General features: G+C 46.6%; 1 protein-coding gene and 1 long non-coding RNA gene across 16 annotated transcripts in view; both read right to left on the bottom strand.

Moving 5' to 3' along the window:
* The window catches only part of LOC119531162 (ras and EF-hand domain-containing protein-like), a 45,239-nt gene extending 43,977 nt beyond the window's left edge, over positions 1–1,262 (bottom strand). Inside the window, exon 1 of one of the 2 annotated variants that reach the window (XR_005216256.1) lies at positions 1,221–1,262. The gene's annotated coding sequence lies outside the window, so the exon portion shown is untranslated. The remainder of the gene's footprint in view (positions 1–1,220) is intronic. The other variant, XR_005216251.1, reaches the window with a different exon arrangement.
* The window catches only part of LOC119531164, a 67,297-nt gene continuing 52,373 nt past the window's right edge, over positions 1,253–16,176 (bottom strand). For 13 of the 14 annotated variants that reach the window (XR_005216261.1, XR_005216263.1, XR_005216262.1 and 10 more), the window contains 2 exons: positions 2,482–2,667; positions 1,253–1,389 (listed from right to left, as the gene is read on the bottom strand). This is a non-coding gene — a long non-coding RNA (uncharacterized LOC119531164). Of the gene's footprint in view, positions 1,390–2,481; positions 2,668–10,380; positions 12,902–16,176 lie in introns of those variants that run through there. The other variant, XR_005216271.1, reaches the window with a different exon arrangement.

The following is a 16,176-nucleotide window of genomic DNA, read 5'->3' as shown; positions in this document are numbered from 1 at the left end:
AAACCCAGAGGCAACAGCTGCTTAAACATCAACTATCAGGTGCGGCCCCTTCCCCATACCATTGCCACCCCCTTTTAATATGAACAAGTTAGGGTGCTCACTGCCTAGACTCTGCTGAAGATGGAGAAAGATTAAGTCAAAGGAAGGAGCAGCGACAAACAAGGTAACAGTGAACAAAGGTCTAGGAATACGGAAGCTTTATATAGTTACATACACACTTTTGGAAGTGGGGCTGTTGGAAGGGCTGCAAGGAGGGAAATGACATGGTGGAACCGTAGGCTACTGCAGCCCTTGGCATTTGTTCTATAGCTGCTCATTGAATTGTGCCTTGAAGGTCTTCTCTTTTCTTTATATACCTTGTACCGCATAAGGACAAACCTGAAATTGTGGAACTGTAACCCATAACAATTTTGGAAATTATCTATATGACTACTTGTTGAGCTGTACATCAAGAGATATTTTACAGTAACAGAAATGGCTGAAGCTGTGAAACTGCGACCCATGACGTTCTTTGAAATTTGCTTTCTAACTACTTGTGAAATCATCCATTGAAACTTATCGCTGTTGTGTACATATGTTAGAGTTCACAAAAAAGAAAAAAATGGAAAAAAATGGACTGTGAGTATAAGGGACGAAAGGGGGGAGGGAGCGAGGGAAGGAGGGAGGTAGAAGAAGGGAGAAGAGCAGAGGGAGAAGGAAAGGCGGGAAGCAGGGAGGGAGGGACAGAGAGGAGGGGGAGAGTCCGGGTATTATGAACCCATCTGGGGCATATAAATCAATCCAAAAGCAAGAGCCTCATTTGCATCCTAATTTAAAACACACAAAAAATATACATATGACGTTTAGAAAATCTGAACATCGACTGGATATCTTGATGATATGAAAGGATTATTATTAATTGTTACTTTTTAAAGGGATGATGCCTGTATTTTAATCGTGTTACTTAAAAAAAATATTTTAGAGATAGAAACTGAAATATTTATGGATGAAACAATCTGTCTAGAATTGACTTCAACATAATCTGGGCTAGGGAAGTGGCAAAGGCTTATAGCATACTTCCTCCTTTTGTCTATACTTGAACTATCCCTTACTGCAAAGTTTAGAGTAAGCAAACACTCTCTTTCTCCCTTCAGGGGTGGCCCGGCCCTGCCAGCGGCTCAGGGTGCAGTTCCCATCGCCATCAGGGGGCTCTCCGGGTTTGCCCTTGGGGGTGGCCCCACCTCGCCCTCCTCCACACGGCTCCCTCCTGCTGGCTTCATTTCCCAGGAGCAGCAGCAGGCTGTGAGGCAGGAGACCCAGGTCCTGGGGTCCCTGGGGCCACCCAGGCCCAGCTGATGAGATGAAGAGCACCTGGCCATGTGGGATAGTGCACTTGTAGCATTTGATCACCTGGTCGACAAAGAACATCTCACTGTGGTTGGAGGCCGAATGGCAGAACTCGTACAGGGAGGAGTTGGCCGAGGCCGGCTTGATGAGACAGATCTTTTCACCCTGCCAACAAGAGGCCATTAGCAGTGCCCCCATCCTGGGGATGCTGGGATCTTAGAAAGCTTCTAGGTATACGTGACCCCAGCAGGAACTGTGCAACACCCCATAATCACACATGCCCATGTTTCTGCAGCCCTCCAAATGGACATGTGTCCCAAAGGGGTACATGAACCCTGTAACTGAGGGAGTTATAAAAAGCTCCACTTTTTGGAACTGTTGGATCTTGGTCTGGGTTAAGGTGGCCACTACTTCCATTGTCAGCATTTGCCAAGCCCCATCATGCTCTACACCCTCACAACAGTGAGATGCCACCCAGTGAGATGGGCCCAGAGGGTGGCCAGGGTGACCTGCTCAGAGCCTTGCAGAGTCAGGATCAGAAGCTGAGCCCCCAGTTCACGCACCATCTATTCTGGAGAAAACCAGTTTGGGGCTGGTTGAACCCCGGACTTTGGGTCTCATCCCCCACCCCAAGTTTTTTCATCCTGTTGCTATTTACATCACGTTTTTCCTTCTGGCCTCCCTAATTTTGCCCCAGTGATGAGCCTCCCAGCTCTCCTCTGATTTGTGAGTGTCCCCAGCATCCCCACCTGGCTGGTTTCTCTAGCCCCCACGCCACGTTTCCAGGATGTGGCCCTTGCATGCCCTGGGGGGAATAACACCTTGTCCGCACTTCCAGGAATCCTCCCCAACACCCTCCCTTGGGCACTTGGTCATTTCTCAAGAGGCTTTCACCAAATCCTCTCAGGTGCCTCTGTCTCACTAGACAAAGGAGAAATGGCATGTTCTTCTCCGGTCTGGGGCGGCACCCCCACCCCTCCACCCACAAAGGACTCCCTGCCATCCCCAGTGCCTGAAATTCTCCCCAGTCCCTCCTATGGGGTAACATCCCATCTTAGGCCCCCCACGTTTAGAGCACATGTGGTCTCCAGACCATCTAGTGGTTGGACTATGGGCTTGCTGAGGGCCCGGGCAGGCCAAGGTCCTGAGGCTCACCTTGAGCACGTGGAACCAGGCAGAGTCACCTCCTGAACCGATGAGGATGTCAGTGTAGCTGTCCTTCACACACGTCAGGCAGGACTCGGGCACTTTGGGTTTAGCCAGCAAAGCATCGTCAGGCCAGTAGTTTTCTCCCCAAGGCTGTTTTTTACAACGTCAGGAGGTTCCATGAAGCTGGACCTGCTGGTCATGGGGAGAGAGACAATGGTCAGTGACGACAAGAATGTTTACCACCGTTTTGGAAGCAATGGGATGTGAAAGGTCCTCTGTGAAGTCCTTCCTGCTCTTTACTTCACTGCCTGGGAAGCAGGTGCCATTGCTCCCACTTTACAGATGAAGAGACTGAGGTTCTGGGAGGGCAGGAGTGAGCCAGGCCACAGCACTGACTCTTGGCTGATGGATACAAAGCACAGAAGACCAGATGAGGAGAAGTCTAGAGAGCCCAGCTCTGGGCTCAGAAGAGAAAAAAGCCACCCCACAGTAAACGTATCCTTTCCAGGTAAACCAGAAAGCAGCCATTTCCAGGCCATCCTCCATGAGTGTGATGGGCAATTTGCATTGAAAGACAATATTGTTTCTCCTGCACAACACAAGCACCTCCCAGAGTCTCTGCAGCAAAATCCGCTGCTCCCCAGGGGACACGGCAAGGTGTACACAACTACCACCTCCGTTCACTCTCAAATCCACCAATCCACCTCCAGGGAGGATGGAAAAGGTTATGGGGTCTCTAATTCAATGAAATGCCACTGTCTTGGATAAAATAGTTTTAGTGGCTGAGAGATTTCAAATGGAGTCGAGAGGTCCCTCTGGTGGACATTCTTATGCACTATATAGATAACACCTCTTAGGTTTAAATGTGTTGGAATAGCTAGAAGTTAATACCTGAACTACCAACTCCAACCCAGCAGTCTGGACTCCTGAAGATGATTATATAATAACATAGATTACAAGCGGTGACAGTATGATTGTGAAAACCTTGTGGATCACACTTCTTTTATCTAGTGTATGGATGGATGAGTAGAAAAATGGGCATAAAAACTAAATGACAAATAGGGTGGGATGGGGGGATGGTTTGGGTGTTCTTTTTTCAATTTTATTTTTTATTCTTATTCTGATTCTTTCTGATATAAGGAAAATGTTCAGAAATAGATTGTGATAACTATATGATTGTACTGTGAACAGTTGATTGTATACCATGGATGATTGTATGGCATGTGAATATATTTCAATAAAACTGAATTAACAAAAAAAAATCCCAAGTACTGCATTATAAACATTCAAGTCAGCAATACCTGTGGAGAGACCAACTCACCATGGCTGAGAATCAGGTCTCAGTGTCCTCGGGCAAAAAGGACACTGGCAGGTCTCAGCCTCCACTCCAGAAATTACGGCCATCATTGGTCAAAACTGTATCAGCTCAGGCAAGACAGTGAGAAATAAAAGGCCAGGACCTGGCCCCCCCCGTAACCCCAGCGGCCTCAGGTACAGCCACTCTTCATTAAAACGTCTGTAGGTTCCCATCTGCTGTCACTCTCCCTCCCCAAGGAGCCCACATCTACCCACGATGTGGTCTCGTGGCCCCTCCTTCCTCCCATCCATCCTGGAACCCCCAAAGGCCCCAGAAGAGAAGAGAGTCCACCTTCCCCAGCCAGCCTGGCACCCTCACAACCCAGCCACACCCTGTATCCTTTCCCATACTGCAGACGCGTCACAGAGACCCCAGAAACCCTTTCCCCTGAATCCGAGTCCCTGCCTGGACTGCTCATCAGACGTCAAAGCCAGCCTGTTCTCCTGTGCAAATGCTGCTGCTCCCTGCACCCTCCAACCACTAGGAGGGTCATCTGCCCATCTGCGGAAGCCATCCTACGTTCCCTGACCTGCGCCAACCCCACTGTGCACAGTCAGGGCTGGAGGTAAAGCCACAGGGAGTTGAGCATGTGGAGGTGGGAGACACACTTAATGCTTTGGGGGCCACACCGGACCCTGTGGGTCTCCCCCGAAGCAGCAGTGCCCAGGAAACTCACAGCACTGACCAACAAATCCCCATCCCCACAGGAGGAATGGCTCTGATGAAGGAGAAACACCCCCCACCTGATGTCAGACGATACTAACAGAACCCAGAGAGGTTCCTGCTGACCCTGGCACTCGCCCGTGTAACTGGGCATAATTGTAAGTGTAAAACCAATGCTGTGACAAGGCACTCTCAGAGTCTTCCAACTAGACCAGGGGACCCAGAAGGCATCATGAATTCTGCTGGCAACTGGGTGGCAGGGAGAGGCCCAAAGGAAAACAACAGGCCAAAAAAGTATCCCCCTTTAGCTTCCTTAACCAGGCACCTGTCTGTGAAGGCCTCTCCTTGGCAATGTTGCATATAAAATTCATGTTGACATGATCCAGTGTGATCTCTGGTATCAAAGCAACACAATCCTCAAAACTCAGCTTTGGAGAAAATCCATCTCACCCACGTGCAGGCAGTCTTGCTCTCATCCAACACCATAATTCATCCCATTTCCCTTTTTTCCTTCACTGCCAGGATGCTCAAACAAAATCCATTGTCCAGGTACACTATCTCCTTGTGACTCACTGTGGGTTTTGATAGCTCTTTTACTTTTTGTCTCCCTGGCCTTTTACACAGGAGCTTTCGTTAGGTCAAGTGGTTGTGGGAAGTAGGCAAGGTGGAAAGGATCATTGCCAGCCACTGAGTGTCTCTGCCTTTTACCAAGCAATCAGCAGAGTGGAGCAGGGATTGATGGAGATGGGGCAAGAGGGACTTGGGGCTGGTGTAGGCAGCAGGGGCAGGTCAGATGTGAGAGGCAACGAGGGCAGGGCCTGCTGTCCTGGGGAAGCAGAGAGGAGTACCAAGGGCAAACTGCCAAGCTGATGGCAGCAAGGCACATATCCTCATCAGTGGGATGAGAACCTGACATCGGACTGACCTTTGACACAGAAGAGCCACACGCCCTACTAAGAGCAGGGACCGCGATGCTGATACCAAAAAGCAACACTTTTCTTTTCAGAATTAACCAGTGCTGATACCAAGGACTAAATAAACCAAGACCAGGAGACCACACAGCCTGAATTCCATGAGTGAACAGTGCAGACGGCCTGAACCAGAGGAAAGAGGTTCAAGTCTGGGAAGTGGCAAAAAGTTGATTGCAAAGAAACTGGTATGCTGTGGTATGATTCCTTTTCTTAAAGGTACAAATTAAAAGCATGAGTGTGAGAGTGTTTAGGTCTGTGAGTGCATGTAAGTGTGAGAGTGTGAATGTGTGTATGGGCGTTAGCAAGTGCGTAAGTGTACACACCTAAGTATGTGCGTCAATGTGATGTAGGGCCGTGTGGGAGCATGTACGCCTCTGGGCGTGTATAAATGTGAACAAGTGGGTGGAAATGTCTGCATGAAGATGTGAAGGTGGCAGTATGTCGGTAAGAATGACGTGTGAGCCTGCAAGTGCACCACTGAGTCTGTCATGTGGGCATTTGAGTGTGTCCATGTGTGTTTGTGAAGGTACCGGTGTTTTGGTGTGCCAGTATGTGTCAGTGAGCGCGTTGGTCTCAGTGAGTGGGAGATTGTAGGAGTGTCACGTGTCAGTGAGTGTATTAATCTGTGCCGTGAGTTTTGGTGTCCCGATGTCAGCAAGTATGAATGTGTTGGTGAATGTGTCAGAGAGTATTGCCATGGATATGTTGGAGTGTTTGTGAATAAATGTGTCAGCGAATGTGAATGTGTTGGTAAGTCAGTCTTAGTGAGTGTGTACAAAGTGTCATAGGAACGTGTGTTGAGTTTGTCACAGTGAGTGGGAGTCTGTGGGTGTGTCATGAGTGTGTCTGGGAGGTATTGCAACTGGTGTGTCTGTGTCTGTGAGTGTCAGTGACATCAAGTATGACACATCCATAAATGAGTGTGAGTGTGAGTGTGTGGGTGAGGCAGTGCCTGAGTATGTGACAGGAATGTGTCAGCAAGTTTGTTGGTGTCATGGTTGTGACTATGTCTGTCAGAGGTAGTATCATGAGTGTGTCAGTGCGTGCACTGGTGAGTGAGCATGAGCATGTGTACTACTGGAAGAAACCATACTGCACTGCTAACAATAGGTTTTTTCTGGGAAGTGGCTAGGGAAACAGCCAGAGGATTTGGTTTTCTACTCCTGATTTTTGTTTGATATTTTTCACAATCTATCATGTTTACAGATTAAAAGGGAACCAGCAGGAGCTTGGGCAAGATGGTGGCATAGAGAGGAGTGGAAGCTAAGTAGTCCCCCTGGAACAACTAAAATAAACCAGAAACTACTAGTAAATAATCCAGAATAACTGCAGGGGGACAAATGAGACCGTCCACTCATCATACACAACCTGAATTGGGAGGAATGCCCAAGATCACAGCATAAAATCTGTAAGTAAAACCTGCGGATCCAAGTCACGAGACCCCCTCTCCCACAGCCCAGAGCTGCACAGCCGCGTGGTAGCCACAGAGAAGCTCTCTCCCAGCAAGCGAATATAGCTCAGCTGAGCTCCAACTGGGGTTTTAAGTAGCGAGTGTGAACTGCTCACTATAGGTACGAATCCCCAAAAAACAGACAGAGGCTTTGGGTGACAACTGACCTTGGAGAGCCGGAAGATCGCCTTGGACTGGGTCTGAAGGGGACTATCCATTTTTCTTTTTTGCTCTCACTGGAGAAAAGCCACTAGTCATTTTCAGTTTCCAGGGCTGTGACTCAGAGAAGGGTGGAGACTGCACAAGCAGAGAGAGAGACCACTGAAATGCTAATGACCGCCCCCTAGGGGGTCGTCTTCTCTAGGAGGAAAGGGGTGGGGCCCTTTCCATTCAGAACCAGACCCCAGAGCCTGGGGGAACACGGCCATACCTCCTCACATCAGTCAAGAATTACAGGCTAACAGGCATCACCTGCTGGGCAGAAAAGCACAGTGACCCGAGGCATCAAAGGGTGGAGCAATTTTCTAAGACACACCCACAGGGAAACCAGATACTGAATATTCTTCTCTCTGGGACCTGAGCCTGTTCTGGTCTGGGAAAAACCTGATTTGGATAACCAAGGAAACCATGCCTAGACAACAGAAAATTACAACCTACACTAAGAAAAACAAAGTTATGGCCCAGTCAAAGGAACAAACGTACACTTCAACTGAGATACAGGAATTTAAACAACTAATGCTAAATCAAATCAAAAGTTTAGAGAAGATATTGCAAAAGAGATAGAGGCTGTAAGGAAAGCACTGGACATGTACATACGGCAGAAATCAGAAAGTTCAAAAAACACAACGTAGTAGACTCTATGGAAATGATAAGGCACAACACAAGAGATGAAAAGACACAATGGAAACATACAACAGCAGATCTCAAGAGGCAGAAGAAAACACTCAGGAACTGGAGAACAAAACACCTGAAAGCCTACACGCAAAGGAGCAGATGGAGAAAAGAATGAAAAAATATGAGCATGTCTCCAGGAACTTCAGGATGAAACAAAGTACAATAATGTACGTATCATTGGTGTCCCAGAAGGAGAAGAGAAGGGAAAGGGGCAGAAGCAATAATAGAGGAAATAATGAAAATTTCCCATCTCTTATGAAAGACATAAAATTACAGATCCAAGAAGCGCAAGCGTACTCCAAACAGAAGGAGATATGAATAGGCCTACGACAAGACACTTAATAATCAGATTATCAAATGTCCAAGACAAAGAGAGAATCCTGAAAGCAGCAAGAGAAAAGCAATCCATTACATACAAAGGAAGCTTCATAAGACTAGGTGCAGATCTCTCCGCAGAAACCAGGAGGCAAGAAGGAAGTGGTGTGTGTGATATATTTAAGATACTGAAAGAGAAAAACCACCAACCAAGAATCCTGTATCCAGTCAAAGCTATCCTTCAAATATGAGGGAGAGCTCAAAATATTTCTGACAACAGACAATGAGAGACTTTGTTGAACAAGACACTTGCCCTACAGGAAAACTAAAGGGAGCACTACAGGAGTGATAGAAGACAGGAGTGTGTGGTTTGGAACACAATTTTGGGAGATGGTAGCACAACAATGTAAGTACACTGAACAAAGTAACTACGAATACGGTTGAGAGAGGAAGGTGGGGGAGCATGTGAGACACCACAAGAGAGGAGGAAAGATAACGACTGGGACTGTGTAACTTGGCTGAATCTAGAATATTCAACAATTGTGATAAAACGTAGAAATATGTTCTTTTACAGAGGGAGAACGCAAAATGCAACCTTGCAAGGTGTTAAAAATGGGGAGGCATTGGGGGAGGGATGCAATCAACATAAACTAGAGACTGTAACTAAACAGAATCATTGTATTATGCTTCCTTTAATGTAACAAAGGTGCGATATATCAAGGTGAATGCAGGTAAGAGGGGGGGATAGGGGAGGCATGTTAGACACTTGACATTGGGTGTATTGTCTGATTCTTTGTTCTACTTTGATTTAAGGTTATTTTTCCTTTTGCTGCTTCCTAGCTGTCATTTTTTTTTTCCTCTTTCTTTTGCCTCTCTACCTTCTTTGACTCTCCATCCTGCCTTGTGGAAGAAATGTAGGTGCCCTTATATAGATAGTGGTGAAGGTGGTGAACACATAAATGTATGACCATGCAGAAAACCATCGATCATTTACTTGGGATGGAATGTATGGTGAGTGAACACAACCATATTAAAAAAAATGGGTTGATGACAAAACCTTGAGGGCAATATACTGAGTGAAAATAAGCCAGACACATTAGGACAATTATTGCAGGGTCTCACTGATAGGAACTAATTACAATAGGTAACTCATAGACATGAAATATAAGGTACCAAGATATAGGACGAGGCTTAAGAATGGGGAGTGGTTGCTTATATGAGGAGAATGTTGAATTAGGATGAACTCAAATGTTTGGAAATGAACAGGGGTGTTGGTAGCAAGATGTGAGAATAACTAACATTGCCGAATGGTGGCATGAATGAGGTGGAAAGGGGAAGCTCAGAGTTATATATGTCACCAGAAGGAAAGTTGGGAGGTCAAAAGATGGGAATGTATAAACTGAATCCTATGGTGGGCAATGTCCATGATCAACTGTACAAATACTAGAAATCACGTCATGAACCAGACAAATATATGACAAGACAATTAGAAGTTAATAATAGAGGGGCATATAGGGAAGAACTATATACCTATTACAACTATATACTACAGTTAGTAGTATTTCAACATTTTTGTAAACAGTAACAAATGTACTATATCATACTAATTGAGGGGGTTGGTTAGGGATATGGGAGGATTAGAGTTTCCTTTCCTTGTTTTCTTTTTTCATCTTTCACTTTATTTCTTGTCAGGAGTAATGAAGTGTTTCTAAAAATTGAACAATTAAGTGTGGTGATGGATGCACAGCTGTATGAGGGTACCCAGGGGCAAGTGATTGTACACTTTGGATCTTTGGATAATTGTATGGTATCTGAAGAATTCCAATCAAAATTAAAAAGGAAAAAAAACGTAAACTAGAAAAAAAATGGATTAATATTGAAATTGAGGAACAGTCCCCCTACACTTACTTTATGACCTCTATAAATTATGATCCTGTGGGAATTCCATACAGCAAAAGCCACCCTTGTTTCACACACACATAGACACAGAAATACAGTCAGGTTTTCAATATATGTCTTAATATATATAAATGATAAAAGACAGTATCAGAATATAAACTGTTTTTATACAAAGTAAAAAATAAAAAAAAGCAACCAGCACAAATAAATCTGTGCCCGTGTACAGTCCCTGGGACCCTCGGCATGTGTTTCCTCAAGGACAGATGCAGCCTGACAGCGCCCTGCTCTCCATTCAACCCACACCCCTGTGGCCCCCCACCAGCCTGGCCCCTGAGGGTTGGAGGGCAGCCACTCACCTAGTGTCATAGAACTTGAGGTTGGTGAACTTGAGGACTCGCTTCAGGTTGGTGCTGTATTCGTAGTGCAAAAACTTCTTCAGCTTCATCTAGCAGTCCTTCTGCTTGGTGATGTCCATCATGTCCACACTGTGATCACGTCCCGGGGAAGCTAGCAGGAGGTGTTAAGCCATTCCCGGGGTAAGCTCACCATGCCGCTCGAGGGGCAGCCCATGCGAAGATGACCACAGAGAGCAGGTGCACAGGGGCAGGGCAAGCACACTCGCAGCCGCTGGGCTCCCAGGCTCCGGTTTCCACTTTCCAGCTTTCTCCACTGACAAAGCATTTTACACCCTACCTCCCTCAGACTGTCACGAGGACCCCATGACGTAGGCACAGTGATGAGAGTGGGCCTCAGGTGGGGGCCACAGATGACCAAATAAAAACCCAGGATGCCCAATATATCCAAATTTCAGCTCAATGACAGTTTTTTTTATTTTTCTGTCAAGTGCGTCTGAAATAATGGATGGCACATACACTTAAAATCTTTCAAAAATAACCCTGCAATTCTAGGGCACTGACTCATTATTCTGAAAATGGGTAAACTGGTACATAAAGGAAAAAGCACTTATCCTGCATTTTCTGAAGCTGATGAAGACAAGTTCAAGGTAAAAACTGTTGAGGAAAGAAAGCTCAGAATAGCTGAATGAAAAAGGAGGGAAAGTTCTTTCTACAAGAAGAAAGATAGAAGGGGACACTCCTTCAGCAAGGATCCTTGATGGCTGCTCTACACGATGCCTGAAAGGTTGACAGGGACACTCTGTGGACAGGGGAGGCTAGGCCACTGGCCCAAGGACCCATCTTGACATCCCTGAGAGAGGGTGGTGGGGTCCTGTGCGCCTCCATATGGAAGGAAGCACCCAGCCCCTGTGACAGAATTCTGCCTGAAAAATGAACATGAATCCAACCAAGCTGCTAATTGCCTATTTGCAGGAAATAACAGGACAACACAGGGAAGCCGTCAACCAAATCCAGTGTGTGGGAACAAAAACCCTGTTTTCCCAAGAAATCAATGGAATGGAAAAAGGCAGGGGCATATGGTTAAAAGATCAGATGTTGCCCTGGGTTTCGGGGAAAAGGGAAAGGGACAAGAATGGGAATACAGGGCATTTTTAGGCCAGTGAAACTATTCTGCATGAAGCCACAATGTTAGATCAGGACGTTTGGCATCTGTCAAAACCACAGAACCGTACATGCAGAGTGGTCCTACTGTAAGCTACGGGTTTTAATTATAATATTGTCTCAGTGTTGGGTCATGATTGTAATGAATGTATCCCACTAATGTGAGACCTTAATAATCGGGGACACTGTTTAATAATTGGGGGGAGGGACGAAGGGGCTGGAGAATGGGAAATCGGGGACTTTGTTCTTTCTGAGCAATTTTGCTGCAAATCAACATGCTATAAACAACGCACTATTTGAAAAATAACGTGAGGTGTTTAGCGCGTAAGAGAGACTAAAGAAAGACAACAACAAAACGTGGTGTGCAGCTCTTGTTTGCATTCTGAGTCAAACAACTAAAGGCAAAAAAGATATTTTTGAAGTACCTGGAAAGAATGCTAGGTCTCACGTGATATTACAAAATTATCATTAGGTCATAGAGTGTGAGAATGGAATTGTGATTATATTTTTAAAAGTATGCCAGATTTTTTTATAGGTGAAATGATGTATACACCTGAGATCTGCTTTAAAATACTCCAAGGGAAAATAAAAGGTGGGGGAAGCAGCAAAATGGCAGGAAACTGGTGGCCTCAGCTCCTGGTGAGGGTGGAAATGGGTTCACTGCCTATTTCCCTCCTTGTTTGAAAAGTTCCATAATAAAAAGTAAAATTGAGAGGAAAAAGAAAGTAAAAATTAAAAGCCTCGAGTCGCTTCTTCCCTGACGTAAGAAGGTGTTTCCCTCTACTGTAGGGCCAGCCGTAGTGGAGATGGGGCAAGAATGTGCCAACCTGGCCCAGCCACTGGTGGCTGCAGGGCCTGGAGCCGCAGGGGCAGAGCAGGGTCCCCACCCCCCAGGTCTGTGACCAAGATGAAATCAGTTCACATGTGTGAAGAGCTTAGAAAACTGCCAGGTGCTTCACAGGTCTCCTACAAATATTAGCCATCATCATTACTGCCACAGGCTTGGGGGACATGGGCATCTGCCCAGCTGAAAAAGTGAGTCTTAGTGTGAGAAAGGGAGAAGCAGCCCTGACAGCCAGGGCCTGGCCTCCGTGTTCTCTTGCTGACAGCCATCTCACGGACCCAACCCAGACAAGGCCAGTCTGTGACCACCACAATGGAGAAAGACAAAAACAAGACCCTCCATTATCATGTCTGAAAACAGATGACACAAGGACTAGACGAGCCAAACAAGGGACCCAGCATCCCCATCATGGCCACTGCTTCTTTATCAACCATGGCTGGAACCACACTCAAGCCTTCCCTCCTGCTGGATGAGCATCATTATGATACCCAAACACAGAATTACCCCACTGCCTGAGGGCATCCAATAGAGAACAGCCTCACTTCCTCAGAGGCCCCACAAATCACCTAACTCCAGCCCAGATCCTGCAACAAGCCATTCTTTTTCTTTTTGTTAAACCTTATATATCAAAAAGTTTAAAAACCAACAACAAAAAATCCACATTTCAAACAAAACAAAGGATTAAGAAAAACAAATAACCTAAAATAGCTGTATTGGAAAAACCCTTTCTAACATCTCATCTGAGATGCCCTATATCTCCCATGGTGTTGCTCTCCCTTGTGGCAGCAAGTCGATAACCCTCCTCTGTTCTGCTCCAGAGCTGTTCCTGGAGGAGGACAAGTGGCACCAGAGAAGGAGTGGGGACCCATCTACAGCTGAAATGGGGATGGCAACGGTGACGGGTCTCAGGAATACTGATGGCTCCTGTGCGGACTGCCTACTGTTTTCCTAGCAGCTTCTCTATACCCTTAATAAAAGCACACCCCTGCATGGGAAGACAGATGAAGAGAGTCAAACTTAGATTGCCAGAGTCCTGTCTTCACCTGTCAGACAAGTGACCCAGGACTGGACAGAATATTTTCCTTTTCAGGGTTTTCCTTCCTCCCCCACTGGCCGTGAGACATCTCCCATGAGCACCAGGAGCCCCAGCAACAGTGAGGGCACCAAAGCACAGGCCATCTGGCCACTGGTGGGAATGGTGGCCCCTCCGTGACAGGCTGCCTTGCTGGCTACCCCCTAACACACCCCAGAAATATCCTGCATGTCTCCAAAGCACCACCAGCTGGAAATGGAACATGAGATGGTGAGCTGCCAATGACATCACTTGCTCATGGTACCCAGACCAAATGCAGAACTAACTTCGGAGAAGGCAGGACCTGGGCTAAGAGGATGATGGGCCAGGAGGCTCCAGAACCTGTCAACCTCATGGAAGAGGGCATAGGCCTCCAGGACTCATTGAGCATGACAGGGTCATAGGACAACCAATAGTGGTAGAATACATGATTAGCTGAATCAAGTGACTTGGAAGGGGAAGGGGCTGGCCAGAGTCACACATTACTTTAGCAGGAGGCAATGTATAATTCTCAGCATAACCTGAGCATGGCTGAGCACCTTTCACAGACCATCATACCTAGTTCTGCACCCTGAAACCCACACACAGTCATTTCCATGCCCACCCTAAACTTGGAGGCAGCTGGAGCATTCTGGGATTGAGTCCCCAAGGCCACCCTAGCCTGGGGGGTCTAAAAGCAGGCTCTGGGCCCCCACAGCCAAGAGAGGGCACTTACCCATGTAGTTCTTGACGTGGCTGATGCAGAAGGTGAGGCCAGGATGGCCAGGCTCATCCCATCTTTCTGGGGAATGAGAATGGGATCAGGGAAGCCATGCTCCTCCAGGTAGCCCAGCATGAGCTTCCACACTGGTGGGGGTAGTGCAGGTGACAGGCATGGCAGAGCCAGCGCTGATGTGTGAATGGCCTGCGGCACTCTTTGGGGCAGACACTGGCCTAGTGCCCCTGCACAGATGTGGTACAGAAACAGGGACAGGGTGGGTGTGACATCCAGTCTGGGGACGCTTGCTCCTGTGTACATGAGACAAACACTGACAAAACTGAAGAAAGCCACAGATGTTTCTACAATCATAGTGGGAGACTTCAACACTGCTCTATCCTCTATAGATAGAACAAGACAGATGACCAACAAGGAAATTGAGAACCTAAAAAATGTGATCAATGAATTAGAGCATTACATTCCAAATTACCACAATATACATTGATCACTAGGGCTCATGGAACACTCTCCAGGTCAGATCATATGCTGGGGCATAAAACATGCCTCCATAAATTTAAAAAGACTGAAAGTATTTCCTTTCCCCACGGGGGTGACTGACAACAGTCCACTGCTCTCACTTCCATGTAGCCAAGCATACCGAGGCCTCAGAACACTGCCCAACTGTCAGTACAAATAGTTAATGCATCTCCAGGTTCATGAACAGTGACCATCCATGCAGCCTTTAATTCAGGCCATTAGCGGTCTTCCATAGTTCCAGCTTCCCACCAAACGTTGTCCTTACGAAGCTGCACAGCTGCTGCTGTCCAGGTGGTGAACTGTCCATATGCTGATCCATCAACGTACCGAGGAACTCAGGTATACTGCCACATCTGTCAATGCTGGACACAGAAACAACCACCTTGGGAGGATCACTGGGGAGGGGCAAATCTTGTTCTTTCACACAATAAACTGTTCTAAGATATCACGCATCTCAGCTTAGAGAGCTGTTGTTAAAAATGCTGCACTGTACCAGGTAAGCTTTCCATTTCATTAATGTGCTGAACTGTGCACTGCCAGAGTGAGGTTAATGGAAATCTCCGATATCCACCCTTTTATGTGGATGGCTGTTCTAAACTTCACAAGGCATTTCTGGGTCAGTCCTTCAATGTCCTGACGCATTATAGGCAACACACAGTCGTTTTCCTAAGGAACTGTACTGGAGTTCGGTTCCTTTCCAGAGCTGAGACCACAAGCCAATATAAACTGCTTTGCCTGCTGCCTTTGCCACAAGCCCCACCCAAAGCCAAGATGGGTACTGACCACATCTAATAGGCAAGGCACACCTGGGTCCACCCCCAAAATGCCTGGGCCTTGGCGATCACCTGTTTGGCTTTTTCAAAAGCAGCCTGCTGTGGAACATCCCATTCCCATGTTTTTACTTTCCTAATTAGGACATACAAGGGTTTCAGAATCCGTGCTAACTGGGGTATAAACTGTCTCCAATAACCCAACAAACCAAGGAAACCCATGAGCTGTTTAGCAGTACATGGAATGGGGACATTTTACACTTCATCAGCAACAGCAGAGGGAACAATCTTAGTCTTACCTGACCAAACAACACTTAAGTATTTGACAAAGTATCCAGGCCCTTGGTATTTGTCCCCATTTACAGCCCATCCTCAGCTCTCGAGGTGGGCCATGATGGACTCGTTCAACATAAACTCATCAATATAATGAAAGAGAGTGACCCCTGCTGGAGGTTTCCACATTTTAAAATCATGAGCTACCAAATCAGGGCAAACGGTGGGACTATGAAGATATCCTTGTGGTAGCAGGGTAAATGTCCACTGCTGTCCTTCCCACATGAAGGAGAAGGCAGGCCGGCTGGAGGGATCTACAGAAATGCTAAAAACATAATTAGCAAGATCCAACACAAAATAAAACTGGCCTGAGCTCTAATATCCTGTAACAATGTAGCTATGTTTGGTACACCTGTGAACAAAGGAGAAGTTACATGGTTCT

This window comes from Choloepus didactylus, chromosome 4 (genome assembly GCF_015220235.1).
Source record: "Choloepus didactylus isolate mChoDid1 chromosome 4, mChoDid1.pri, whole genome shotgun sequence".
Classification (NCBI taxonomy): domain Eukaryota; kingdom Metazoa; phylum Chordata; class Mammalia; order Pilosa; family Megalonychidae; genus Choloepus; species Choloepus didactylus.
This window is presented reverse-complemented; position numbering and strand designations above follow the sequence as displayed.